The sequence below is a fragment of the Oncorhynchus mykiss genome, chromosome 13 (genome assembly GCF_057628025.1).
Source record: "Oncorhynchus mykiss isolate SJ-2025 chromosome 13, ASM5762802v1, whole genome shotgun sequence".
NCBI lineage: Eukaryota > Metazoa > Chordata > Actinopteri > Salmoniformes > Salmonidae > Oncorhynchus > Oncorhynchus mykiss.
Genome location: NC_143034.1, coordinates 69340744 through 69366918, shown reverse-complemented (window position 1 = coordinate 69366918; position 26175 = coordinate 69340744). Strand labels below are relative to the sequence as shown.

General features: G+C 45.5%; 1 long non-coding RNA gene across 3 annotated transcripts in view; it reads right to left on the bottom strand.

Moving 5' to 3' along the window:
• Positions 1–25936, bottom strand: part of LOC110538832 (uncharacterized) — a 145306-nt gene extending 119370 nt beyond the window's left edge. For 2 of the 3 annotated variants that reach the window (XR_016486067.1, XR_016486066.1), the window contains exon 1: positions 25176–25936. This is a non-coding gene — a long non-coding RNA (uncharacterized LOC110538832). Of the gene's footprint in view, positions 1–14112; positions 14324–25175 lie in introns of those variants that run through there. The other variant, XR_016486068.1, reaches the window with a different exon arrangement.
• Positions 25937–26175: the final 239 nt, after the last annotated feature.

Below are 26175 nucleotides of genomic sequence, written 5' to 3'. Positions count from 1 at the left end.
TTGTGTCTGTCTCTCTCTGTCTCTCTCTCGTTATGTCTGTCTCTCTCTGTCTCTCTCTCTCTTGTTATGTCTGTCTCTCACTCTCATTATGTCTGTCTCTCTCTCTGTCTCTCTCTCGTTGTCTGTCTCTCTCTTGGTCTCTCTCTTGGTCTCTCTCTCGTTATGTCTGTCTCTCTCTCTCTCTCTCTCTCTCTCGTTATGTCTGTCTCTCGCTCTCTCGTTATGTCTGTCTCTTTCTCTCTCGTTATGTCTGTCTCTCTCTCTCTCTCTCTCTCGTTATGTCGGTCTCTCAGTCTCTCTCCTTATGTCCATTTCTCTCTCTCTCTCGTTATGTCTGTCTCTTTCTCTCTCGTTATGTCTGTCTCTCTGTCTCTCGTTATGTCTCTCTCTCTCTCTCGTTATGTCTGTCTCGCTATTTGTTTCTCTCTCTCTCTCTCATTATGTCGGTCTCTCTCTCTGTCTCTCTCGTTATGTCTGTCTCTCTCTCTGTCTCTCGTTGTGTCTGTCTCTCTCTCTCGTTATGTCTGTTTCTCTGTCTCTATCTCGTTGTGTCTGTCTCTCTCTGTCTCTCTCGTTGTTTCTGTCTCTGTCTCTCTCTCTCTTGTTGTGTCTGTCTCTCTCTCTCTCTCTCTCTCTCGTTATGTCGGTCTCTCAGTCTCTCTCCTTATGTCCATTTCTCTCTCTCTCTCTCTCTCTCTCTCGTTATGTCTGTCTCTTTCTCTCTCGTTATGTCTGTCTCTGTCTCTCGTTATGTCTCTCTCTGTCTCTCTCGTTATGTCTGTCTCTCGCTCTCTCGTTATGTCTGTCTCTTTCTCTCTCGTTATGTCTGTCTCTCTCTCTGTCTCTCTCTCTCTCTCGTTATGTCTGTCTCTTTCTCTCTCGTTATGTCTGTCTCTCTCTCTCTCTCTCTCGTTATGTCGGTCTCTCAGTCTCTCTCCTTATGTCCATTTCTCTCTCTCTCTCTCTCTCGCTCTCGTTATGTCTGTCTCTTTCTCTCTCGTTATGTCTGTCTCTCTGTCTCTCGTTATGTCTCTCTCTCTCTCTCTCGTTATGTCTGTCTCGCTATTTGTTTCTCTCTCTCTCATTATGTCGGTCTCTCTCTCTGTCTCTCTCGTTATGTCTGTCTCTCTCTCTGTCTCTCGTTGTGTCTGTCTCTCTCTCTCGTTATGTCTGTTTCTCTGTCTCTATCTCGTTGTGTCTGTCTCTCTCTGTCTCTCTCGTTGTTTCTGTCTCTGTCTCTCTCTCTCTCGTTGTGTCTGTCTCTCTCTCTCTCTCTCATTATGTCTGTCTCGCTATTTGTTTCTCTCTCTCTCATTATGTCGGTCTCTCTCTCTGTCTCTCGTTGTGTCTGTCTCTCTCTCTCGTTATGTCTGTTTCTCTGTCTCTCTCGTTGTGTCTGTCTCCCTCTGTCTCTCTCGTTATGTCCGTTTCTCTGTCTCTCTCTCTCTCTCTCGTTGTGTCTGTCTGTCTCTCTGTCTCTCGTTATGTCTGTCTCTCTCGGTATCTCTCTCTCTCTCTCTCGTTATGTCTCTGTCTCTCTCGTTATGTCTGTCTCTCTCTCTCTCTCTCTCGCTCTCGTTATGTCTGTCTCTCTCGCTCTCGTTATGTCTGTCTCTCTCTCGCTCTCTTGTTATGACTGTCTCTTTCTCTCTCTCTCTCGTTATGTCTGTCTCTCTCTCTCTCTCGTTATGTCTGTCTGTCTGTCTCTCTCTCTCTCTCTCTCTCTCTCTCTCGGTCTCTCTCCTTATGTCCATTTCTCTCTCTCTCTCTCTCGTTATGTCTGTCTCGCTCTCTGTTTCTCTCTCTCTCGTTATGTCTGTCTCTCTCTCGTTATGTCTGTCTCTCTCTCGTTATGTCTGTCTCTCTCTCTGTCTCTCTCGCTCTCGTTATGTCTGTCTCTCTCTCGTTATGTCTGTCTCTCTCTCGTTATGTCTGTCTCGCTCTCTGTTTCTCTCTCTCGTTATGTCTGTCTCTCTGTCTCTCTCTCGTTATGTCTGTCTCTCTCTCTGTCTCGTTATGTCTGTCTCTCTTGTTATGTCGGTCTCTCTGTCTCTTTCGTTATGTCGGTCTCTCTGTCTCTTTCGTTATATCCATTTCTCTCGTTATGTCTGTCTCTCTCTCTCTTTCATGTCTGAAGTGCAGACAGAGAGCTGGATGTGGGCCAACAGTAAGCCATGCAGAGTTGCCAAGTTTCCGTGTGTTCCAGCAGGGCACAGAAAATATCCTGCTTCCAACAGACCCAACCTGACTGATCCTGTGTCACAGAAACATATCCTGCTTCCAACAGACCCAACCTGACTGATCCTGTGCTACAGAAAAATACCCTGCTTCCAACAGACCTGATCTGTGTGACCGCACTCACGTCCATCTATACCTCTCACCATAGGAGCCGTCTATACAGCACAAACACATCTGGGAGCAGATTATGGCAGAATGGCATTAGCCTCTATAGACAGGAATGATATGAAGCTGACACCGTGACAGATGTACAGAGTGGTAGACTTTATTGTAGTTCACATGTAGGTTATTTGTTATCTGTGTGGGTCGGTACACACAGAGGCAGACTACTGCTTTGATCTTCAAAGAGAGATGGGCTTCAACAAAGGGCAATAACAAGATAATAATGATCACCTAGGGTTGTTCTAAATGGCACACTATTCCCTACACCGGCCTATGGGCCCTGGTCACATGGTAGTGCACTACATAGGGAACAGGGCGACTTTTTGAAAAAATACAATGCCAATCTAGAGCCATTACTCCACAGATCACAGAGTTGCGCTGGCCTTATAGCAACGGCAATATCTTACCCTGCCAGAGTGGGTGTTTATCTATTCCATGGCGCCACATTGCCCCCTGGTGGTGAAGAATGAGATTGCATTGTCGTTTCATAGGAGCGGGTGTGTGAGCACCGAGCAGCTACCTAGTAGTAACTACCTCTCAGAAATACCATGTCAGCTAACCACCAAGCTGAGCTCATGTAACTCCAGCTGTTGATAGTCGTTGCTGTAGTTCTCATAGTTCTCATGACACATTCCTCATGTCTGATCATGTTATGACAACGTCAGTAAATAGCCTTGGTTTGTTGGAGCCGGGGAGCGGCTCATAGGAGCAGGAGCCCATCTCCTGTTTCTGTAATGTGAGGCAGCTGGACAGGTTCACCCCTTGGACAGGATGCTAATCTATTGCAGGGAAATGTAAGTAGGTTACAAGTATTTGGTTAACAATAGAGGTTTGGACATGAAGGAGTGAAGGACTCCAACTGAACATGTTTCCACATGTTGTCACTGTAAACTGTTACAAGATGTATGTCAATAGGTGTGATAAAACATCACAATATCTTATCAACCTGGGTTTTCAGAGGGCTCGTCAAAGAACACTGTTACAGAGCAGGGCTCTTTTCTCCAGAATGACGGCTACAGATTGTGAGAAGTCTTAGACAACAGTGCCACCATGTGGTGGAGGTGACACACTTCAACATTTCTGGGTTCTCATGAAATGACTCCACTTGGCTTTGTCTCAATTGCACACACAAAATAAGAAATTGCTGCATTTATAGACTTAATTTCTGTAATACAATTGCAACTATGAAGTAAGTACGTCTGTACCACCTGTAAAAACAGTATGGTGGAAGCTCATCATTAGACTTTTACCTGTTCATTATTTTAGATCAGTGAAATGAAGGAGAGGAGGTGAGGAGGGGACAGAAAACATAGACAGGTGAGAAATAGTGATCTTACATTGATCCAAGATAACTAGTATAAAACACATGCAAAGAATGTGGTCTATTGTTAACAGTTGTGGCCACGTCCTAAGTGGAGAAGCAAACAAGAGAAGCATTAGACAGCAGAAGTCTCCACACAACTCTCTATGGAATATGACACAATAGTAGGTAGCAAGCTTCTAAAACAATGGGAAACAAAAACATTTGGTGTAATACATTCCATTCCATTTCCCAATCAGGTCATGTTAAAAGCACAGTGGTGAAATAGTCGTTGGGTAATATACCTTGTAAAGAACGAGATGTAATTATGCCCCTAGCGGCTGTACCTTGTAAACAACGTCAAAACAGTGCAAACAATGTATTTCACCAAAGGGGGCGCCAAAAACAAGGACTCAATGTTGTTCTCATCAATGTACATTCTACAGCTTTATGGTCAGGCTTAGTATTGCTACACCTGCAACAACATCTGCTCAACATGTGCATGTGACCAATAACAGTTGATTTCATTTGAGATCCTTCCAGAATAATTCAACAGGTGTTGAATAAATGTACCATTGTGCTGTCGTTGCAACTGATCAAACATCTGATGGAACAAAGATCCTACTGCTTTGAGATGATCATGCTCTTTCATGTGACCTGCAACGGTAAAGTCCTCAATGAATGCAGCGCTCCATACAATCAGTTTCTAGGCTGCGTTGCATTCCAACGTTGTCCCATCCCTTCTGCGAGGCAGGCAACTGGTCGGGTAGGGGTGTGTCCAAACAATATCTCCTTCCTCCTGCCAATCAGCAGTTGAAACAATTGCTCAGCATATGTGGGAACTTCAAGACTGTTGGAAAAGCATTGAATAAGTAGGTGTCCAAACTTTAGACTGGTACTGTGTATCCCTCTACCAGTCATTTTCCACCCTGTTTACATGTATACTCTACTACCAGTAATTGTCCAGCCCTGTTTACATGTATACTCTACTACCAGTCATTTTCCACCCTGTTTACATGTATATTCTACTACCAGTCACTTTCCAGCCCTGTTTACATGTATATTCTACTACCAGTCATTTTCCAGCCCTGTTAACATGTATATTCTACTACCAGTCATTATCCAGCCCTGTTTACATGTATATCCTATTAGTCACATGTACATATCTACCTCAAATTACTCCAATATCACTGCACATTGTACATCTGGTATCAGCACAGACACTGTATATAGTTCCGTTCTCTGATTTCTCATTTTCCTTATATATATATATATATATATATATATATATATATATATATATATATATATATATATATATATATATACAGTGCCTTGCGAAAGTATTCGGCCCCCTTGAACTTTGCTTTCCTTTTGCCACATTTCAGGCTTCAAATATAAAGATATAAAACTGTATTTTTTTGTGAAGAATCAACAACAAGTGGGACACAATCATGAAGTGGAACGACATTTATTGGATATTTCAAAATTTTTTAACAAATCAAAAACTGAAAAATTGGGCGTGCAAAATTATTCAGCCCCCTTAAGTTAATACTTTGTAGCGCCACCTTTTGCTGCGATTACAGCTGTAAGTCGCTTGGGGTATGTCTCTATCAGTTTTGCACATCGAGAGACTGAATTTTTTTCCCATTCCTCCTTGCAAAACAGCTCGAGCTCAGTGAGGTTGGATGGAGAGCATTTGTGAACAGCAGTTTTCAGTTCTTTCCACAGATTCTCGATTGGATTCAGGTCTGGACTTTGACTTGGCCATTCTAACACCTGGAAATGTTTATTTTTGAACCATTCCATTGTAGATTTTGCTTTATGTTTTGGATCATTGTCTTGTTGGAAGACAAATCTCCGTCCCAGTCTCAGGTCTTTTGCAGACTCCATCAGGTTTTCTTCCAGAATGGTCCTGTATTTGGCTCCATCCATCTTCCCAACAATTTTAACCATCTTCCCTGTCCCTGCTGAAGAAAAGCAGGCCCAAACCATGATGCTGCCACCACCATGTTTGACAGTGGGGATGGTGTGTTCAGCTGTGTTGCTTTTACGCCAAACATAACGTTTTGCATTGTTGCCAAAAAGTTCAATTTTGGTTTCATCTGACCAGAGCACCTTCTTCCACATGTTTGGTGTGTCTCCCAGGTGGATTGTGGCAAACTTTAAACAACACTTTTTATGGATATCTTTAAGAAATGGCTTTCTTCTTGCCACTCTTCCATAAAGGCCAGATTTGTGCAATATACGACTGATTGTTGTCCTATGGACAGAGTCTCCCACCTCAGCTGTAGGTCTCTGCAGTTCATCCAGAGTGATCATGGGCCTCTTGGCTGCATCTCTGATCAGTCTTCTCCTTGTATGAGCTGAAAGTTTAGAGGGACGGCCAGGTCTTGGTATATTTGCAGTGGTCTGATACTCCTTCCATTTCAATATTATCGCTTGCACAGTGCTCCTTGGGATGTTTAAAGCTTGGGAAATATTTTTGTATCCAAATCCGGCTTTAAACTTCTTCACAACAGTATCTCGGACCTGCCTGGTGTGTTCCTTGTTCTTCATGATGCTCTCTGCGCTTTTAACGGACCTATGAGACTATCACAGTGCAGGTGCATTTATACGGAGACTTGATTACACACAGGTGGATTGTATTTATCGTCATTAGTCATTTAGGTCAACATTGGATCATTCAGAGATCCTCACTGAACTTCTGGAGAGAGTTTGCTGCACTGAAAGTAAAGGGGCTGAATGATTTTGCACGCCCAATTTTTCAGTTTTTGATTTGTTAAAAAGGTTTGAAATATCCAATAAATGTCGTTCCACTTCATGATTGTGTCCCACTTGTTGTTGATTCTTCACAAAAAAATACAGTTTTATATCTTTATGTTTGAAGCCTGAAATGTGGCAAAAGGTCGCAAAGTTCAAGGGGGCCGAATACTTTCGCAAGGCACTGTATGTTGCAAGTGGCATGCTCTACCAACTGATCTACAGAGGACCATGCTCTACCAACTGATCTACAGAGGACCATGCTCTACCAACTGATCTACAGAGGACCATGCTCTACCAACTGATCTACAGAGGACCATGCTCTACCAACTGATCTACAGAGGACCATGCTCTACCAACTGATCTACAGAGGACCATGCTCTACCAACTGATCTACAGAGGACCATGCTCTACAGAGGACCATGCTCTACTAACTGAACTACAGATGACCATGCTCTACTAACTGAACTACAGAGGACCATGCTCTGCTAACTGATCTACAGAGGACCATGCTCTACTAACTGATCTACAGAGGACCATGCTCTACCAACTGATCTACAGAGGACCATGATCTACTAACTGATCTACAGAGGACCATGCTCTACTAACTGATCAACAGAGGACCATGCTCTACCAACTGATCAACAGAGGACCATGCTCTACCAACTGATCTACAGATGACCATGCTCTACTAACTGGTCTACAGAGGACCATGCTCTACCAACTGGTCTACAGAGGACCATGCTCTACCAACTGATCTACAGAGGACCATGCTCTTCTAACTGATCTACAGAGGGTCACTCAGTAAACCCTGGCCTAAGAAATTTCAAATAGGGCCCACTCCTGTCATGTCTGTGGAGGGGAGTGAATGACGGAGGACAGAAGGGAGGGAACAACGTTCTGGAGAGAAAAATAAATCTGGCCCCAGTGGCCACCACAGCTAATACACGCCAATAAGACCATGGAGTGTAATCAATGGCTAGTTACACTAGAGGGCGGCAGAGACTAACCCAGTAATTCCATGGAAGGACCGACTCCCGTAGTCAGTTGTACAACTGAATGCATTCAACTGAAGTGTGTCTTCCACATTTAACCCAACCCCTCTGAATCAGAGAGGTGCGGGGGGGGCTGCCTTAATCCACTTAATTGACATGCAGTTGATTCAACTGGTTAGGGCTCTAGCCTGGTCACAGATTGTGTGGTCTTGTCAACTCTTATGGTCATAGCAACAGCAAACTACTGGAATCTATGACAGTCACTTGATACATAACACATTGATAATATGCCAATACACGGCCCTGCAAAATATAGTTTCCAACATCCCATGAGTTGCTATAATAACTAACTTTTATTCAGGATATGTTTAAGAGAACAACCTTTGGGATGTGTCTGTGGCCATCTCTACCCCGTGCTGACACTGCAGTCGGAGTAGCTTCACCAGCTGGTGTTGGAGGGGATACAGGACAAAGCAATACAAACGCAATTCACAGACTGCTGGCTGTGAAGACTGCTCACCAAAAGGTCATGCATCCACCCAGTGTCCTCCCCTCTGTCTCTGAGCAGGACCCCTTCTCCAACTACAGATTCCACAGCATTTGTGGCTATAACAACCTGAAGAAGTCTGAAAAGGCCAGTATAACAATCACAGTCTGTTCAATACACATCCCACACACACACAACTACAGACACACGGATCTAACACACCTCATTGGTGATGTGGCTGCCGTGGTGGTCTGCTCTGTCTCGGGGGGGGGTCACACAGGACATTACACGCTCCTCTTCACACTGAAAATGTCTCCTTTATTCACCCCCAGAAAGAATGAAAAAGGAGAGAGAGACGGAGAGGGGGACAGAGAACGAGGGAGCAATTGAGAGAAGGACCTCCCTGAGTGGACATGGGCACTTCTTTATCTAGCTAGGTAATACACACACACGTTGAAATGTGGCCCCAAACACACACACACACACACACACACACACACACACACACACACACACACACACGATCCCGAGGAGTGAAAGAGAGCTAGTTAGTCGGAGGTGGTCACAGGTTTGGTGGAATGTAACGTCCTGAAAATGGAACACAATGACACAAAGAGGAGTTTTCCCTCCAAAAACAGGAGGGAACCTCTCTCCTGTACTGTATAACCTCTCTCCTGTACTGTATAACCTCTCTCCTGTACTGTATAGATAACCTCTCTCCTGTACTGTATAACCTCTCTCCTGTACTGTATAACCTCTCTCCTGTACTGTATGTATAACCTCTCTCCTGTACTGTATGTATAACCTCTCTCCTGTACTGTATAACCTCTCTCCTGTACTGTATGTATACCCTCTCTCCTGTACTGTATGTATAACCTCTCTCCTGTACTGTATGTATAACCTCTCTCCTGTACTGTATAGATAACCTCTCTCCTGTACTGTATAGATAACCTCTCTCCTGTACTGTATAGATAACCTCTCTCCTGTACTGTATAACCTCTCTCCTGTACTGTATAACCTCTCTCCTGTACTGTATAACCTCTCTCCTGTACTGTATAACCTCTCTCCTGTACTGTATAACCTCTCTCCTGTACTGTATAACCTCTCTCCTGTACTGTATAACCTCTCTCCTGTACTGTATAACCTCTCTCCTGTACTGTATAACCTCTCTCCTGTACTGTATAACCTCTCTCCTGTACTGTATAACCTCTCTCCTGTACTGTATAACCTCTCTCCTGTACTGTATAACCTCTCTCCTGTACTGTATAACCTCTCTCCTGTACTGTATAACCTCTCCCCTGTACTGTATAACCTCTCTCCTGTACTGTATAACCTCTCTCCTGTACTGTATAACCTCTCTCCTGTACTGTATAACCTCTCTCCTGTACTGTATAACCTCTCCCCTGTACTGTATAACCTCTCTCCTGTACTGTATAACCTCTCTCCTGTACTGTATAACCTCTCTCCTGTACTGTATATATAACCTCTCTCCTGTACTGTATATATAACCTCTCTCCTGTACTGTATATATAACCTCTCTCCTGTACTGTATAACCTCTCTCCTGTACTGTATAACCTCTCTCCTGTACTGTATAACCTCTCTCCTGTCCTGTAAAGATAACCTCTCTCCTGTACTGTAAAGATAACCTCTCTCCTGTACTGTATAACCTCTCTCCTGTACTGTAAAGATAACCTCTCTCCTGTACTGTAAAGATAACCTCTCTCCTGTACTGTAAAGATAACCTCTCTCCTGTACTGTAAAGATAACCTCTCTCCTGTACTGTAAAGATAACCTCTCTCCTGTACTGTAAAGATAACCTCTCTCCTGTACTGTAAAGATAACCTCTCTCCTGTACTGTATAACCTCTCTCCTGTACTGTAAAGATAACATCTCTCCTGTACTGTAAAGATAACCTCTCTCCTGTACTGTATAACCTCTCTCCTGTACTGTATAACCTCTCTCCTGTACTGTATAACCTCTCTCCTGTACTGTATAGATAACCTCTCTCCTGTACTGTATAGATAACCTCTCTCCTGTACTGTATAGATAACCTCTCTCCTGTACTGTATAACCTCTCTATTGTACTGTATAACCTCTCTCCTGTACTGTAAAGATAACAACTCTCCTGTACTGTAAAGATAACCTCTCTCCTGTACTGTAAAGATAACCTCTCTCCTGTACTGTAAAGATAACCTCTCTCCTGTACTGTAAAGATAACCTCTCTCCTGTACTGTAAAGATAACATCTCTCCTGTACTGTAAAGATAACCTCTCTCCTGTACTGTAAAGATAACCTCTGTCCTGTACTGTATAACCTCTCTCCTGTACTGTATAACCTCTCTCCTGTACTGTATAACCTCTCTCCTGTACTGTATAACCTCTCTCCTGTCCTGTAAAGATAACCTCTCTCCTGTACTGTAAAGATAACCTCTCTCCTGTACTGTATAACCTCTCTCCTGTACTGTAAAGATAACAACTCTCCTGTACTGTAAAGATAACCTCTCTCCTGTACTGTAAAGATAACCTCTCTCCTGTACTGTAAAGATAACCTCTCTCCTGTACTGTATAACCTCTCTCCTGTACTGTAAAGATAACCTCTCTCCTGTACTGTAAAGATAACCTCTCTACTGTACTGTAAAGATAACCTCTCTCCTGTACTGTAAAGATAACCTCTCTCCTGTACTGTAAAGATAACCTCTCTCCTGTACTGTAAAGATAACCTCTCTCCTGTACTGTAAAGATAACCTCTCTCCTGTACTGTATAACCTCTCTCCTGTACTGTAAAGATAACCTCTCTCCTGTACTGTAAAGATAACCTCTCTCCTGTACTGTAAAGATAACATCTCTCCTGTACTGTAAAGATTACCTTTCTCCTGTACTGTATAACCTCTCTCCTGTACTGTATAACCTCTCTCCTGTACTGTATAACCTCTCTCCTGTACTGTATAACCTCTCTCCTGTACTGTAAAGATAACCTCTCTCCTGTACTGTAAAGATAACCTCTCTCCTGTACTGTATAACCTCTCTCCTGTACTGTATAGATAACCTCTGTCCTGTACTGTATATATAACCTCTCTCCTGTACTGTATAACCTCTCTCCTGTACTGTATAACCTCTCTCCTGTACTGTATAACCTCTCTCCTGTACTGTAAAGATAACCTCTCTCCTGTACTGTATAACCTCTCTCCTGTACTGTATAACCTCTCTCCTGTACTGTATAACCTCTCTCCTGTACTGTATAACCTCTCTCCTGTACTGTATAACCTCTCTCCTGTACTGTATAACCTCTCTCCTGTACTGTAAAGATAACCTCTCTCCTGTACTGTATAGATTACCTCTCTCCTGTACTGTATATATAACCTCTCTCCTGTACTGTATAACCTCTCTCCTGTACTGTATAACCTCTCTCATGTACTGTAAAGATAACCTCTGTCCTGTACTGTAAAGATAACCTCTCTGTAAGCAACATGCAGCCACCTGGAGTTCAGAACAGAGGACTGTATGTATAACCTCTCTCCTGTACTGTAAAGACAACCTCTCTCCTGTACTGTAAAGATAACCTCTCTCCTGTACTGTAAAGATAACCTCTGTCCTGTACTGTATAACCTCTCAGTAAGCAACATGCAGCCACCTGGAGTTCAGAACAGAGGACTGTATGTATAACCTCTCTCCTGTACTGTAAAGACAACCTCTCTCCTGTACTGTAAAGATAACCTCTCTCCTGTACTGTAAAGATAACCTCTGTCCTGTACTGTATAGATAGCCTCTCTCCTGTACTGTATAGATAGCCTCTCTCCTGTACTGTAAAGATAACCTCTCTCCTGTACTGTAAAGATAACCTCTCTCCTGTACTGTATAGATAGCCTCTCTCCTGTACTGTAAAGATAACCTCTCTCCTGTACTGTAAAGATAACCTCTCTCCTGTACTGTAAAGATAACATCTCTCCTGTACTGTAAAGATTACCTTTCTCCTGTACTGTATAACCTCTCTCCTGTACTGTATAACCTCTCTCCTGTACTGTATAACCTCTCTCCTGTACTGTATAACCTCTCTCCTGTACTGTAAAGATAACCTCTCTCCTGTACTGTAAAGATAACCTCTCTCATGTACTGTATAGATAGCCTCTCTCCTGTACTGTAAAGATAACATCTCTCCTGTACTGTAAAGATTACCTTTCTCCTGTACTGTATAACCTCTCTCCTGTACTGTATAACCTCTCTCCTGTACTGTATAACCTCTCTCCTGTACTGTATAGATAACCTCTGTCCTGTACTGTATATATAACCTCTCTCCTGTACTGTATAACCTCTCTCCTGTACTGTATAACCTCTCTCCTGTACTGTAAAGATAACCTCTCTCCTGTACTGTATAACCTCTCTCCTGTACTGTATAACCTCTCTCCTGTACTGTATAACCTCTCTCCTGTACTGTATAACCTCTCTCCTGTACTGTATAACCTCTCTCCTGTACTGTAAAGATAACCTCTCTCCTGTACTGTATAGATTACCTCTCTCCTGTACTGTATATATAACCTCTCTCCTGTACTGTATAACCTCTCTCCTGTACTGTATAACCTCTATCATGTACTGTAAAGATAACCTCTGTCCTGTACTGTATAACCTCTCTGTAAGCAACATGCAGCCACCTGGAGTTCAGAACAGAGGACTGTATGTATAACCTCTCTCCTGTACTGTAAAGACAACCTCTCTCCTGTACTGTAAAGATAAACTCTCTCCTGTACTGTAAAGATAACCTCTGTCCTGTACTGTATAGATAGCCTCTCTCCTGTACTGTATAGATAGCCTCTCTCCTGTACTGTAAAGATAACCTCTCTCCTGTACTGTAAAGATAACCTCTCTCCTGTACTGTATAGATAGCCTCTCTCCTGTACTGTAAAGATAACCTCTCTCCTGTACTGTAAAGATAACCTCTCTCCTGTACTGTATAGATAACCTCTCTCCTGTACTGTATAACCTCTCTCCTGTACTGTATAACCTCTCTCCTGTACTGTATAGATAACCTCTCTCCTGTACTGTATAGATAGCCTCTCTCCTGTACTGTAAAGATAACCTCTCTCCTGTACTGTAAAGATAACCTCTCTCCTGTACTGTATAACCTCTCAGTAAGCAACATGCAGCCACCTGGAGTTCAGAACAGAGGACTGTATGTATAACCTCTCTCCTGTACTGTAAAGATAGCCTCTCTCCTGTACTGTAAAGATAACCTCTCTCCTGTACTGTAAAGATAACCTCTCTCCTGTACTGTATAACCTCTCTCCTGTACTGTATAACCTCTCTCCTGTACTGTAAAGATAACCTCTCTCCTGTACTGTATAACCTCTCTGTAAGCAACATGCAGCCACCTGGAGTTCAGAACAGAGGCCTCTTTCAGAAGTCATGAGGGTGGTCCTTACTTGTGTGCTAATTCTCACCTAATATGACACACACAAAGAGAGACAGACATATGCGTACAGACACACAGGGGCCTACACACACACACACACACACACACACACACACACACACACACACCTGAAAAACAACTATTCACACACACACACACCTGAAAAACAACTATTCACACACACACACACCTGAAAAACAAATATTCACACACACACACCTGCCTGAAAAACAACTATTCACACACAGACCTCCCCGAAAAACAACTATTCACACACAGACCTCCCCGAAAAACAACTATTCACACACAGACTTCCCCGAAAAACAACTATTCACACACAGACTTCCCCGAAAAACAACTATTCACACACAGACCCCCCCGAAAAACAGCTATTCACACACAGACCCCCCCGAAAAACAACTATTCACACACAGACCTCCCCGAAAAACAACTATTCACACACAGACCTCCCCGAAAAACAACTATTCACACACAGACCTCCCCGAAAAACAACTATTCACACACAGACCCAGCCTGAAAACAGCTATTCACACACAGACCCCCCCGAAAAACAACTATTCACACACAGACCTCCCCGAAAAACAACTATTCACACACAGACCTCCCTGAAAAACAACTATTCACACACAGACCTGCCTGAAAAACAACTATTCACACACAGACCTTTCTGAAGAAAAAAAAACTATTTTGCAGAGCCTCCTAGCTCAAGACATCCAGTCACTCAGATACAACAGTCACTCACTGTTCCAGACTGTCTCTTTCTTCGCTCTCCTCCTGCCCTTGGCATCTCCCATTGACCAGTGTGTTAGGATCCATAGTATCCCTGTGTGGTGGTGGGAGGTGGGTCCTAGTGGGTGGTGCAGTCTGGCCTTCCTGTTGCTCTGAGTGGATAAAGCAGAGCCTCTGTCCTGACAGAGATGCCCCTGTACTCCACTGGGAGACTGGGAGAGTCTATTTGCTCTGTGTGTCTAACTGACTGACTGACTGTGCAGGGGGAGGGAAAGAAGGGAGCTAGACTGGACACATGCCCTCAGGCAACAACTTCACCTCCCTCTAGTCTACTTTCTCTCATTCACCCTTCTCCCTCGTCTCCCTCTTCTCACTCATCTCTACCCTCTGTCCTCTTCTCTCTCCTCTCACTCCTCTCTACCCTCTGTCCTCTCACTCATCTCTACCCTCTGTCCTCTCACTCATCTCTACCCTCTGTCCTCTCACTCATCTCTACCCTCTGTCCTCTCACTCATCTCTACCCTCTGTCCCATCTCTACCCTCTCTCTGTCTCATCTCTACCCTCTCTCTCTCTCTCTCTCTCTCTCATCTCTACCCTCTCTCTCTCTCTCTCTCTCATCTCTACCCTCTCTCTCATCTCGACCCTCTCATCTCTACCCTCCCTCTCTCATCTCTACCCTCTCGCTCGCTCTCTCTCTCATCTCTACTCTCTCTCATCTCTACTCTCTCTCGCTCATCTCTACCCTTTGCCCTGTATCTGAGAGAAATTACCTGTATCGAATACAACAGGTGTAGACCTTACTGTGAAATGCTTACTTACAAGCCCTTAACCAACAATGCAGTTTTAAGAAAATAGAGTTGGAAAACATTTACTTAATAAACTTAAGTAAAAAAATATATCTATATATAAAAAATAACTATAATGAGGCCATATAGAGAGGGTACCGGTACCGAGTCAGTGTGTAGGGGGTACAGGTTAGTCGAGGTAATTTGTGCATGTAGTTAGGGCTAAAGTGACTATGCATAGATAATAAACAGTGAGTAGCAGCACTGTAAAAACACGTGGGGGTCAATGCAAATAGTCTGGGTAGCCATTTGATTAATTGGTCAGCCATCATGGCTTGGGGGTAGAAGCTATTAAGGAGCCTTTTGGACATAGACTGGCGCTCTGGTACCGCTTGCCATGTGGTAGCAGAGAGAACAGTCTATGACTTGGGTGACTGGAGTCTTTAACAATTTTTTGGGCCTTCCTCTGACACCGACTAGTATTGAGGTCCTGGATGGCAAGAAGCTTGGCCCCAGTGATGTACTGGGCTGTACGTACTACCCTCTGTAGCGCCATACAGTCGGAGGCCGAGCAGTTGCCATACCAGGCGGTGATGCAACAGGTCAGGATGCTCTCGATGGTGCAGCTGTAGAACCTTTTGAGGATCTGGAGACCCATGCCAAAACTTTTCATTCTCCTGAGGGGGAAAAGGCATTTTTCCCCCTCAGGCCCTCTTCACAACTGTCTTAGTGTGTTTTGACCATGATAGTTTGTTGGTGATATGGACACCAAAGAACTTCAAACTCTCGACACGCTCCATTACAGCCCCGTTGACGTGAATGTGTTCAGCCCTCCTTTATATATGGAGGTATATGACCTGTATCTGAGAGATATGACCTGTATCTGAGAGATAGATATCTGAGAGATATCTGAGAGATATGACCTGTATCTGAGAGACATGACCTGTATCTGAGAGATATCTGAGAGATATGACCTGTATCTGAGTGATATGACCTGTATCTGAGAGATATGACCTGTATCTGAGCGATATCTGAGAGATATGACCTGTATCTGAGCGATATCTGAGAGATATGACTTGTATCTGAGCGATATGACCTGTATCTGAGAGATATGACCTGTATCTGAGAGATATGACCTGTATCTGAGCGATATCTGAGAGATATGACCTGTATCTGAGCGATATCTGAGAGATATGACTTGTATCTGAGCGATATGACCTGTATCTGAGAGATATCTGAGAGATATGACATGTATCTGAGCCATGTCTGAGAGATATGACCTTTTGAGAGATATGACTTGCATCCGAGCGATCTGAGAGATATGACCTGTATCTGAGCGATATCTGAGAGATATGACCTGTATCTGAGCGATATCTGAGAGATATGACTTGTATCTAAGAGATACATTTTATTTATTTAACCTTTATTTAACTAGGCAAGTTAGTTAAGAACAAATGCTTATTTACAATGACGGCCTACCCCAGACAACATTGGGCCAATTGTGCGCAGCCCTATGGGACGCTCAATCACGGCCAGTTGTGATACAGCCTGGAATCGAACCAGGGTCTGTAGTGACGCCTCTAGAACTGAGATGCAGTGCCTTAGACCACTGTGCCACTTAGGAGCCCACATGACCTGTATCTAAGAGAGAACATAGACATGTTTGAGGAAGAGGTCTGTGAGACATAAGGCTTCATGTGGATGATGGCATTAATTCATCAATGATGAAAGGAGCAGGATGAACCACTCAGAGTGGAGGGACACTCTCCCTGGTCTGATGATGACTGCTATAGCCGTCCTGTAAGAGTGATCCCTGGTCTGATGATGACTGCTGTAGCCCTCCTGTAAGAGTGGTCCCTGGTCTGAAGATAGGCTGCTATAGCCGTCCTGTAAGAGTGGTCCCTGGTCTGACGCTGACTCTAGCTGTCCTGTAAGAGTGGTCCCTGGTCTGATGATGACTGCTATAGCCGTCCTGTAAGAGTGGTCCCTGGTCTGATGATGACTGCTATAGCCGTCCTGTAAGAGTGGTCCCTGGTCTGACACTGACTCTAGCTGTCCTGTAAGAGTGGTCCCTGGTCTGATGATGACTGCTATAGCCGTCCTGTAAGAGTGGTCCCTGGTCTGACGAAGACTGCTATAGCCGTCCTGTAAGAGTGGTCCCTGGTCTGACGCTGACTGCTATAGCCGTCCTGTAAGAGTGGTCACTGGTCTGACGCTGACTGCTTTAGCCGTCCTGTAAGAGTGGTCCCTGGTCTGACGCTGACTGCTATAGCCGTCCTGTAAGAGTGGTCCCTGGTCTGATGCTGACTGCTATAGCCGTCCTCTAAGAGTGGTCCCTGGTCTGATGATGACTGCTGTAGCCATCCTGTAAGAGTGGTCCCTGGTCTGACGCTGATTGCTATAGCCGTCCTGTAAGAGTGGTCCCTGGTCTGACGCTGACTGCTATAGCCGTCCTGTAAGAGTGGTCCCTGGTCTGACGCTGACTGCTATAGCTGTCCTGTAAGAGTGGTCCCTGGTCTGACGCTGACTGCTATAGCTGTCCTGTAAGAGTGGTGTGGTGTTCAGATTGTTCAAAGGAGACTAAAGGTAAAGCATGAATGACCACAAATGGACTTGAAACCAACTGCTTGAAACTAACAGAGGGCAGAGGACAATGGGTGGTGGTAGACTAACATTAGAGGGAGAGGACAGTGGGTGGTGGTAGACTAACAGAGGGAGAGGACAGTGGTGGTGGTAGACTAACATTAGAGGGAGAGGACAGTAGGTGGTGGTAGACTAACATTAGAGGGAGAGGACAATGGGTGGTGGTAGACTAACATTAGAGGGGAGAGGACAGTAGGTGGTGGTAGACTAACATTAGAGGGGAGAGGACAGTGGGTGGTGGTAGACTAACATTAGAGGGAGAGGACAATGGGTGGTGGTAGACTAACATTAGAGGGAGAGGACAGTAGGTGGTGGTAGACTAACATTAGAGGGAGAGGACAATGGGTGGTGGTAGACTAACATTAGAGGGAGAGGACAATGGGTGGTGGTAGACTAACAGAGGGAGAGGACAATGGGTGGTGGTAGACTAACATTAGAGGGAGAGGACAGTGGGTGGTGGTAGACTAACAGAGGGAGAGGACAATGGGTGGTGGTAGACTAACATTAGAGGGGAGAGGACAGTGGGTGGTGGTAGACTAACATTAGAGGGAGAGGACAGTGGGTGGTGGTAGACTAACATTAGAGGGGAGAGGACAATGGGTGGTGGTAGACTAACATTAGAGGGGAGAGGACAATGGGTGGTGGTAGACTAACAGAGGGAGAGGACAATGGGTGGTGGTAGACTAACATTAGAGGGAGAGGACAATGGGTGGTGGTAGACTAACAGAGGGAGAGGACAGTAGGTGGTGGTAGACTAACATTAGAGGGAGAGGACAGTGGGTGGTGGTAGACTAACATTAGAGGGGAGAGGACAGTAGGTGGTGGTAGACTAACAGAGGGAGAGGACAGTAGGTGGTGGTAGACTAACATTAGAGGGAGAGGACAGTGGGTGGTGGTAGACTAACAGAGGGAGAGGACAGTAGGTGGTGGTAGACTAACATTAGAGGGAGAGGACAGTGGGTGGTGGTAGACTAACAGAGGGAGAGGACAGTAGGTGGTGGTAGACTAACATTAGAGGGAGAGGACAATGGGTGGTGGTAGACTAACAGAGGGAGAGGACAGTGGGTGGTGGTAGACTAACATTAGAGGGAGAGGACAATGGGTGGTGGTAGACTAACAGAGGGAGAGGACAGTGGGTGGTGGTAGACTAACAGAGGGAGAGGACAGTAGGTGGTGGTAGACTAACATTAGAGGGAGAGGACAGTGGGTGGTGGTAGACTAACAGAGGGAGAGGACAGTGGGTGGTGGTAGACTAACATTAGAGGGAGAGGACAATGGGTGGTGGTAGACTAACAGAGGGAGAGGACAGTAGGTGGTGGTAGACTAACATTAGAGGGAGAGGACAGTGGGTGGTGGTAGACTAACATTAGAGGGAGAGGACAGTGGGTGGTGGTAGACTAACAGAGGGAGAGGACAATGGGTGGTGGTAGACTAACAAAGGGAGAGGACAATGGGTGGTGGTAGACTAACAGAGGGAGAGGACAGTAGGTGGTGGTAGACTAACATTAGAGGGAGAGGACAGTAGGTGGTGGTAGACTAACATTAGAGGGAGAGGACAATGGGTGGTGGTAGACTAACATTAGAGGGAGAGGACAATGGGTGGTGGTAGACTAACAGAGGGAGAGGACAATGGGTGGTGGTAGACTAACATTAGAGGGAGAGGACAGTGGGTGGTGGTAGACTAACAGAGGGAGAGGACAGTAGGTGGTGGTAGACTAACATTAGAGGGAGAGGACAATGGGTGGTGGTAGACTAACAGAGGGAGAGGACAGTAGGTGGTGGTAGACTAACATTAGAGGGAGAGGACAGTGGGTGGTGGTAGACTAACATTAGAGGGAGAGCACAGTGGGTGGTGGTAGACTAACATTAGAGGGAAAGGACTATGGGTGGTGGTAGACTAACAGAGGGAGAGGACAATGGGTGGTGGTAGACTAACATTAGAGGGAGAGGACAATGGGTGGTGGTAGACTAACAGAGGGAGAGGACAATGGGTGGTGGTAGACTAACAGAGGGAGAGGACAATGGGTGGTGGTAGACTAAAATTAGAGGGAGAGGACAATGGGTGGTGGTAGACTAACATTAGAGGGAGAGGACAATGGGTGGTGGTAGACTAACATTAGAGGGAGAAGACAATGGGTGGTGGTAGACTAACAGAGGGAGAGGACAATGGGTGGTGGTAGACTAACATTAGAGGGAGAGGACAGTGGGTGGTGGTAGACTAACAGAGGGAGAGGACAGTAGGTGGTGGTAGACTAACATTAGAGGGAGAGGACAATGGGTGGTGGTAGACTAACAGAGGGAGAGGACAGTAGGTGGTGGTAGACTAACATTAGAGGGAGAGGACAGTGGGTGGTGGTAGACTAACATTAGAGGGAGAGCACAGTGGGTGGTGGTAGACTAACATTAGAGGGAAAGGACTATGGGTGGTGGTAGACTAACAGAGGGAGAGGACAATGGGTGGTGGTAGACTAACATTAGAGGGAGAGGACAATGGGTGGTGGTAGACTAACAGAGGGAGAGGACAGTGGGTGGTGGTAGACTAACAGAGGGAGAGGACAGTGGGTGGTGGTAGACTAACATTAGAGGGAGAGGACAGTGGGTGGTGGTAGACTAACATTAGAGGGAGAGGACAGTGGATGGTGGTAGACTAACATTAGAGGGAGAGGACAATGGGTGGTGGTAGACTAACATTAGAGGGAGAGGACAGTGGATGGTGGTAGACTAACATTAGAGGGAGAGGACAATGGGTGGTGGTAGACTAACATTAGAGGGAGAGGACAATGGGTGGTGGTAGACTAACATTAGAGGGGAGAGGACAGTGGGTTGTGGTAGACTAACATTAGAGGGAGAGGACAGTGGGTGGTGGTAGACTAACATTAGAGGGAGAGGACAGTTGGTGGTGGTAGACTAACATTAGAGGGGAGAGGACAGTGGGTGGTGGTAGACTAACATTAGAGGGAGAGGACAATGGGTTGTGGTAGACTAACATTAGAGGGGAGAGGACAGTGGGTGGTGGTAGACTAACAGGACAACAGGAGAGAATCACCAACGGAGAAAAAATCCCCAAAGCGCTGAGAAAAACCATTTTGCTTAAAATCAGACACACACTTTCACCCCCCCCCCCCCCCCACACACACAGACACACACACATATATACACCTCCAAACAAAGGTGCCATTTTTCTCAGGAAGGGTCAGCAGTTCCCTCCATCAGACAGGGGCTTGTTCTTGGTCAGAGGGAGCTAGGAGCTGGGCTGCCCAATCTCAGGCCACCCTCCCGTAGCTCCCCTGGCTCAGACTGGCCCCCTCCAACACCGGCCCCCTCCCACCCCAGAGACAAGCTCCCCATTGTTCCTGCACCACTAATAAGTGACAGTTCTCCTGGTCAGAACCAACTTTAGAGCCATTCTAAACACACACACACACAAGGTTTTTGAAAAGTCATGGGACAGTTATTTCTGGTATGGTTGATGATGTCAATGGGAATAAAAGTATTTCCTCACAGAGCAGTTAGTTTCCAGGGTCCGTGGGAAACCAGAGTCCCGTCTTTATATTAAGTCAAGACACACACACACACACAGTGTTAGCAGGCCAGAGAAAGTACAGTGCACTACCCAAGGTGAACCTTCAGTCAGTTTGGACATGATAAATCCCCATTAACACACCATTAACCCGCTGCTCCACATGGTCTGTTCACCTTCAAACCCCATTCATCACGGGGACTATGACACTCCTCTTGCTGCAGGTCTGTATGGGCACGCCAGCACACGGCAGGTCCTGGTGCACGGATTCTGTCACGAGACCCATAGTGCCCTGTGAATAGATTACACACACCCAATGGTTCCTAACGTTTGGTGAATGTTCCCTGGGTGTTGTTGGACTATCACAGCCCCTCCTGCAGGCCTGTATTATTTATCAGGCTTCGGGTCCTGTCTGGAGCACGTGTCTGGCTCGGTCTCTGTCATTGAGGCAGGTACAACAGGGTAAACTAGGGCCAGGGCAGCAATGTTGTCTGAATGTTCCCTCAGCGTTGCAGGACGATCACACTCCCTCCTGCAGGCCGCCTGTCTGGGCTAATATCCACAAAGTATCTCAACGTTGGAGTGCTACTAGAATAAGATTATATTGACAGGGGGAATCTGATCCTAGATCAGCGCTCCTTTGATTCGCTTTGTGAATAGACAAACACTTTGTCACTGAGGCAGATACAGGTACAGAGTACACAACTCCCTGTTGTCTGAACGTTCCCCGAGTGTTGTGCAAACTGAGGTAATGTCCCATGACCGCAGCGCATCAAAGGCTTTTACATACAGAACAAGACAAACGCTACAGAAACACCAGCTCCCCAGGATGGCGACAGGGGAGTGTCCGTCCTTTCTGACGAACCAAGTGTCGTTTCTGTGAGCGATTTCCTGTCCTCTCAATGTTTCAGTGTGTGGTGTAAAATAATCTGGCAGGACTTTGTGTAGAAATCTCTCACAGCAGCGTTATAAATGGATAAATGGATACCGTACGTCTAGATATTACCATGTTACAACTGTTCATCCTATTTAGAGGGGGAGGCTTTGCAATGAGGCCAAGAAAAACAGAAAAATATACAGACAACGCCACACTCCATAAGTAAAATAAACTCCATAATATCTGTTGTCTGCACTTATGGCAAATGTCTCCATTTGGCTTGGAGGTTGTGTTGCCAAAATACCTCAGACTTTCAGTAATGAGAGAATGACTTGTAGCAAAACATCAGTGAAGCAAATGTTGACTTCTTAACTGAGTCTGACCCTGTTGTGGATGCCTCTCACCGCTGTGGTTCACCACAAGCCTATCGTATCACACTGCAGCCAGCTCCTTCAACTCTGCAAGAAAGCTGCTTCCTCATTTACTGCTCGCAGACTCATTTTAAGCTGCTATAAACTGAGTCCAAAAAATGAAAGAAACTCAACAATCTAAAATATGATTTCCTGAAATGTTCTGTGTTGTGACAGGGAGGCCTGGCTGGGGAGTGTGGTGCTCTGCAGACAGTGTACCTCTCCAGGCCTGCCTGGGGAGTGTGGTGTGCTCTGTTGTGCTGTCCAGACAGTGTACCTCTCCAGGCCTGCCTGGGGAGTGTGGTGTGTTGTGCTGTGCTCTGTTGTGCTGTGCAGACAGTGTACCTCTCCAGGCCTGCCTGGGGAGTGTGGTGTGTTGTGCTATGCTCTGTTGTGCTGTGCAGACAGTGTACCTCTCCAGGCCTGCACCACACAGGTCCAGGTCAGCCTAGCCGTGTGCAGGACAGATGCCGGGTGTGAGACGGGTCCCGTAAACAGAGCCCCGACACACATGCCTCCCGGAAGAAGAAGAGGCTCAAGCGAAGAAGGGAGCGGAATAAAAACGACATTAAAAACACCCAGTGTTTTGTCAAGGTCCGCTCGTTGACACAAAGTCTGTCTCTGTGTCCCTCTCGCGGTGCCCTGATAAAGGAATGATTGTGTGTCGGGGGCTCTGACTGAGTTTATTTGACACTCCAGCTCCTTTTGTGGAGGCAAGTGTCCCACCGCCTATGGCCTCCATGAGAGTCACTTGGCGTTGGACAGAGGGTCCCTCTTCAGAGGAGAAAGGGCTCTTGTTTGGGGAAGATTTTAATGGGGGAGGGGTTGGAGGGGTGGATGGGGGGTGCTGCTCTGCCCTCTGTGGTGTATACAGGCATGCATATAGTGGGGTCTCTGTCCCCAGACCTCAACAATAGACTGAATTCTTTACTGCTAAGGAACTGGAGGTGGAGAAGGAGAGGGATGGAGGGTGAGGAGAGGAGATGCTTCTTAAGGGCTGAGGAGGCATCGAGAGACAGAGAGAGAGAGAGACACAAAGAGAGAGAGACAGAGAGAGAGAGGAGAGAGAGAGCGACAGAGAGACACAGAGAGAGAGACACAGACACAGAGAGAGAGACAGAGACAGAGAGAGAGACACACAGAGAGAGAGAGAGACACACAGAGACAGAGAGAGAGAGAGAGAGACAGAGACAGAGACAGAGACAGAGACAGAGAGACAGAGAGACAGAGAGAGAGAGAGAGAGAGAGAGAGAGACACAGAGACAGAGAGACAGAGAGAGAGAGAGAGACACACAGAGACAGAGACAGAGAGAGAGACTGTCTTAAACCATGTATTTTATGTGCAGACCAGAGCTCCCAGGGACGCAGAGTAAACAGTCTTAACAGCTTTGAAATGACAAACCATTCAAAGTGACACAGAGGACTCATAATGAGTTGCTCATAATGAGTTGTGAGCATCTATCCTCATGGGCAGAAGTGCTGCAGTACACCATGCTAAACAGCATATCCAGCTACCAAGCTGTAGTCTGCTGGTGAGAAGTCCATGGGACACACAGATCTACACAGGAGAAACAGTGATTCAACATCAGATAATGTCCACTGTCTATCATCATGTAAACAGGCACACACACAAAACAGCATTCATCTCACATGGTCCTTAATGACAATGGGGAAAAGTGAGAGCAATACTTTGGTATGGTGATCACTTAGACCCAAATCAAATGTATGAAATAATTGGACCACTGCAGGTGATATTCATATGAAAGAGAGTGAATAGACTGCATTTCATAGAGTCTGTAACCATGCAATTACCCATGTTTACCCATTGCATGTGTAGGCCTAAACTGTCTGCATGACAGCATTAGCATGTGATGACGACAGTTGCATTGAAAGGCTTCCCTGTGTCATAGCAACCACTCCCAAGTTATTTAGTCACAGCTGAGTAGAGTGATATGGGAGAGGTGACAAGCCTGTACACTGAGTGTACAAAACATGAAGAATACCTGGCCTTTCCATGACATTGACTGAAGATTACCTGGCCTTTCCATGACATTGACTGAAGTGTACCAGGTGAATCCAGGTGAAAGCTATTATCACTCATTGATGTCCCTTACTGATGTATCTTATTAAATCCACGTCAATCAGTGTAGATGAAGAGGAATAGACAGGTTAAAGGAGGATGTTTAAGCCTTGAGACAATTGAGACATGGATTGTGTATGTGTCATTCAGAGGGTGAATGGGCAAGACAACATATTTAAGTGCTTTTAAACGGGGTAGTAGTAGTCCTAAATCATAGCACAACTGGGTAGTGGCACGCACCTCTCCGAGCGCAGATGACTGGGTCAAACGCTGTGAGAATATTCCCGTTAAACGCTTGAACGCTCGCTCATGACAGGTTTTCAACTCAAGGGGGCTTCAAAGATCTATTCCTCTTCTGAATTATACGACACTGCAAACCAGTTGTAATATGTGTTACATACAGGCGTAACGTCGCAGAGGCATTTGCATGGAGACTTGGCATGCTTGGCGCGCGCTGGCAGCAAGCATTCACCAAAACCATAACCGGGCGGGTGTAGCCGTTCCAGAGAACCGACGAACAGCTGAACTATTAAGAGATGTTAGGTAAAGTCAACAATACTCAGAACCTCCTTACTCGGTATCTATGAAACATCCCATGACATTCGGTATCATCTCCTGCATTACAAGAAGCTATGTCATTTATATGAGGTCTCTGAGCTTTCCCCACAACGTTACACTAGGAAACACTATACTGAGATAAAATTGTAAAACGTTTGAAATACCCGAAGAGCAAGAAAGAGGACTAAGAATTCCACTGTACCTGTCAGGTAATAATCCATTTAGGAGTGCGTAATGGGATAATCCATTCCGTGTAGACGTCCAAAACATGGGTACCAATTCCCCCAATATGTACCACAAAAACATACTATTCAATCCCATTGCACTGTTCAAACCATCCTGCAAATCATCCAACATCGTAGTGATCCAGCATTGTGCGTGTTATTTCCATCAGTAACTGCTGAACTTTAGCCATCGGTCACTGCGAATAGGATATCCTCAAGAGACCCATTGACCGGCGTGTCTGTGCCCGACCATAGGAGTCCCTGCACCGGACCGCTTGTCCTGAAGTTGGGTGTCAATGCGAACGCTGTAGCTTGACATACATTCCGCGTAAAAGACAAGACACAGTTATCCAGTAGAACAATTAATAAAGGTTGTATTGAATCCAGAAAAATGTTGTATCCTTATAAATTCCAGTTTTCAAAATAACAACAATAATTCCCTCACGTGTAGCCTACTTCTCTCCAGGCTCCGCTATCCGGAGAGATGAATCCTCTCTCTCTGCGCGACTCCTGAGAAGACCGGGTTTCAAAATTCTCCACTGATGAAGGAAACAGACAAATCCATATGATCCATTGTAAATGTGACATCCTTGTAATCCCGAATGATAAAGTAATATCCAGAGTAGGACCACAGCACACTGGCGGGATCGCAGCAGCTCCTCATCCACACACCCACGTCAAGCGTCCTCCCCGAGAGCCGAAGCTGCACTGAGCCATGCTTAGTGTAGTACAGCACACTGAATTCCAGGTTCACCTGACGTAGTGAAGCAATGCGCGATGGGAAATGTAGTGTAAAACTGTTAGTAGTGTGTTACCGCTTCTGTGAAGTGTGACTTACAGCTAGCTACAGTTTAGATAGATAGTTTCTTATAATTTGTATTAACCACAAACAGATTCAGGGTGAAATCATAGATCCAAGCGATAGGATAATGAAAATGACTAGATGATTGGTTGACATTATTGATGCACGCACTCAAT